Source organism: Orcinus orca, chromosome 9 (genome assembly GCF_937001465.1).
Source record: "Orcinus orca chromosome 9, mOrcOrc1.1, whole genome shotgun sequence".
Taxonomy (NCBI): domain Eukaryota; kingdom Metazoa; phylum Chordata; class Mammalia; order Artiodactyla; family Delphinidae; genus Orcinus; species Orcinus orca.
Window position 1 is genome coordinate 40,971,486 of NC_064567.1, and position 4,167 is coordinate 40,975,652.

General features: G+C 45.2%; 1 pseudogene; it reads right to left on the reverse strand.

The window, feature by feature from the left end:
• Positions 1-502: 502 nt before the first annotated feature.
• On the reverse strand, positions 503-1,627 carry LOC125965490 (heterogeneous nuclear ribonucleoprotein A1-like; annotated as a pseudogene).
• Between the last annotated feature and the right edge of the window lie 2,540 nt (positions 1,628-4,167).

The following is a 4,167-nucleotide window of genomic DNA, read 5'->3' on the forward strand; positions in this document are numbered from 1 at the left end:
GGAGTAATAGCAGTGCCTTGTCTGCAGGGAATAATAATAGTTGTGAGAGTCAAACAAGGGCATGGAACAGGCTCAGTGAGTGAATATCTTTGTCCCCAAGCTGTTTACTAACAGCACGTAAGCTTTTGTAACAAAGGCTGCTGGTTTCCATGAAGGGGAGCTGGTAATAGGATTCCTCAGAGGTTTTTGTTTTCGTTTTTGTTTTTTAAAAAGACACATTTATTCGGCATCATGATCAGACTATTATATTTAGCAATAAACAGCATGGGTGCAAAACAAAAAATCTACATTAAAACACTTTGTTGAAATGCTTTACACTTTCCACAGAACAAAAACTAAAATAACCTATTATACAATTAGTCACAAATACAGTCCTTAAGATTTTTTGCCCATACACACGAGTATTGTCTAAAACATGTCTTCTTTGTAGCAGTTAGGACCTGCCACCACTGTGCTTGGCTGAGTTCACAAATCTGTTGTAGCCCATAGCTTCCCCGTCACTTCTCTGGCTCTCCTCTCCTGCTAAGCTTTGTTTCCTGGCAGTAATTACAACCTTCTGCCACTGCCAGAGGTCCTGCTGCTGCTGGAACCACCATAGCCACCTTGGTTTCGGGTTTGGCAAAGTATTGGCCTCCACCACCACAGGGGCCAGAACTTCTGTCTCCAAAGTTTCCTCCTTTTACGGGTCCAAAATTTGCAGATTGGTTGTTGTAACTGCCAAAAGCATTGTAGCTTCCACCCTCTCCAAAAGTGCTTCCATCATTACCGAATCCATTATAGCCATCCCCACTGCCACCATAGCCACCACCACCACGGATGCCACCAAAGGCATCTCGACCACTGACGTTTCCTCCATGAACAAAGCTGCCATTCCCACCAAAACCACCGCCACGACCACCATCAAAGTTTCCAGAACCACTTCAACCCCTTTGGCTGGATGAAGCACCAGCCATCTCTCGCTTAGACAGGGCTTTCCTTACTTCACAGTTGTGGCCATTCACAGTGTGGCGTTTCTGAATGACAATCTTGTCTACAGAGTCATGGTCATCAAAGGTTACGAAAGCAAAGCCTCTCTTTTTGCCACTGCCTCAGCCAGTCATGATTTCAATCACTTCAATTTTTCCCATACTGTTCAAAATAATCTCTTCGGTGATGTTCTTCAGTGTCTTCTTTAATGCCACCAACAAAAATCTTTTTCATAGTTAAGTGGGCACCAGGTCTTTGAGAATCTTCTCTTGAGATGGCCCTCTTTGGTTCCCCAACTCTTCCATCCACCTCGCATGGCCTTGCCTTCACGGCTGCACCCACCTCCCCACAGTGGCATACGTGACAAACCCGAAGCCTCTGGAGCGCCTGCTGTTTGGATCCCTCGTTACCACACAATCTGTGAGCGCTCCCCGCTGCTCCAAGTGGCTCCTCATGGGCTTCCCTGGTGGCGCAGTGGTTGAGAGTCCGCCTGCCGATGCAGGGGACACGGGTTCGTGCCCCAGTCCGGGAAGATCCCACATGCCGCGGAGCGGCTGGCCCATGAGCCATGGCCGCTGAGCCTGCGCGTCCGGAGTCTCTGCTCCGCAACAGGAGAGGCCGCAACAGTGAGAGGGCCGCGTACCGCAAAAAAAAAAAAAAAAAGTAGCAAAAACAGTGTTTGGAAGGTTGGCTGCAGGGCAGAATAAGGAGTTAGAAAGTGATCAAAGGTGATTCACAGTGCTAAATGGAAAATATACCCTGGAGCTTACCTTCACGTGGTCCAAGGTGTTTCCTGAGCAAATGGCATCACTTAGAGAAGTGATGCAGGGCCAGAGAGTGGGGAGAGAGGGTCTACAGTGTGCATTTCAATGACAATGGGAAATAGTCACTCTGACCAATGCTCTTCTTTGGGCTGATAACTAAAAATCCACCCTACAAATGCCAACTGTATAGCTGTAAGTATGGTACTTTACTGAAGTTCCAAATGTCACGAGAAATAAAGGTCTTTATGGTGTTAGGAAATGCTTATACCTGAATGTGAATGAAGTCACTGACAGCTATTTCGTGGAGTGCAGGAGAGAGATTATCAGGACGCTGGGCACCAGTGGGGAAAAGTAAAAAACGCAGAGGCTGAGGGCAGAAATAGATCAAGGGGCAAGCCAGGCTGGCGGCTACCCATGGTGCCACCCCATAATGGGCACCAAGACATCACTGGAATAGGAGGAAATGTGCCAGTTAGCTCAGATTTCCACATGTAATTTCTTGCTTTATTGGGAAGCTAATGGGTCCTGCTCTCACCAATTCCCCAAAGTACAAGTGGGCATTTGAAAAGCCATCCTCCCATAGGCCAACTGCTTGGTGCTGTTTCAGCCTCTCCATCAGTGATGGAACATGGATAGGCTGACCGTCCTACAATGAGGACAAAGTCAACCTAAGCTCTGGCACCTGGTGAGTTTTGACCTGGTGCAGTCAACAAAGAATGAGGGTTCTGCTTTACTGTATGTGCCTTAACCCTCTAAGAGGCCTCCCAAAACATTGTCCGGTTCAGGAAAAAATAAAATGGAAGGAATACAACATCTACCAAAAAAATGAAAAACGTTTGCCATTGTGAAAGTCATAAAAAGGTTTTAAACATATTTTAATAAAACTTTACAACTACATTCATTCGTTCTCCCTTATCATTAGTGAACATGAATAATGCTATGGAAGAATTGTGAAATAAAAGACATTTCTGGGACTTCCCTGGGGGTCCAATGGTTAAGACTCCATGTTTCTACTGCAGGGAGCACAGGTTCAATCCCTGATTGGGGTACTAAGATCCCACATGCCACATGGCGTGGGGAAAAGAAAGACATTTCCTTTTTTTTATTTTTAATTTTTATTTATTTATTTTTGTCTGCGTTGGGTCTCCATTGCTGCACGTGGGCTTTCTCTAGCTGCAGAGAGCGGGGGCTACTCTTTGTTGCGGTGCGCAGGCTTTTCATCCTGGTGGCTTCTTTTGTTGCGGAGCATGGACTCTAGGCGCGCGGGCTTCAGTAGTTTGGCACACGGGCTTAGTTGCTCCACGGCATGTAGGATCTTCCCGGACCAGGGCTCGAACCTGTGTCCTCTGAATTGGCAGGCGGATTCTTAATCACTGCACCACCAGGGAAGCCCCAAAAAAGACATTTCTAAGAAAGTTAAAATATAATGCTACATTTATTCTAAATAACAAGCCCTTAATTCGAAAGAGATATACAATTTTTTAAAGAGAAAATTCATTTCTTCCCTTCAACCACCAACTAAATAAATGTTGAACAAACATGGGAAGTCCATTGGTTTGGGGGAGTTCCATATTGCTACCCTACTTTGGGCACCACATGTCTATAACCAGCCCTGGCTCACCATATCTACCCCCCCGCCCCAATATAGGTATATATTTTCTTTTGGTTTCGCATGAATGCATTTGATTCCTTTATTCAACAAGCATATATTGTATGTCGACTGCATGTCAAGTACTGTCCTAGGTACTCTCGAATATTATCACATTTTATCTTTATAGCAAACCTTTCAGGTTGTTTACAAATGAGAAAATTCATTTCAGAAGCTAACTTCCCAGACTCCCAGACGCAATATTAATTTAGTGAATTGATTTTTTTTCCTCAACACATTCCAAAAAGGGTTTAAGTCTTTTCCATTAAAAATAAAATCCTACATCTAATGTATGGAGTTTCTGAGTAATGATGGTGCATTGGACAGATGTGTTTACCTTGGCTCTCTCATGGAGGCCCACAAAAAGCCAGCAATGGAGTTCTGTTAAAGAGACTCATAATTTACACAAAGTCAGTGGAGAGGAAACAGCAGCAACAGCATGTGGAAAGTGGTAAAAAGCATCTGGCTTGGTCAACTCAAGAGAGCCAAGAGCCAAACCAGAGGAGGGGAAGCCCAGAAACCACCAGCACTGCCTTGCAGAATTTCACAAAATCTCAGAAACAAGCAGCACCAGGTACCCTCTGAAATCGAGGGTAAAATCAGAGTCAAAAACAGGACGGTGGCTGGAAAAAATCTGTTAAGAAGCAGTAGATCGCTTCCCCAACCTCAGCAAAATGGTGTACGTTTATTCTGAGAAAATGGTGAGCCGGAGAGACTCTGCCCCAGAGGGAGGTTTGAGGTACCACACTGGAAACAGGAGGCTTTGGGAAGGCTGTCCGTTGAATCTGG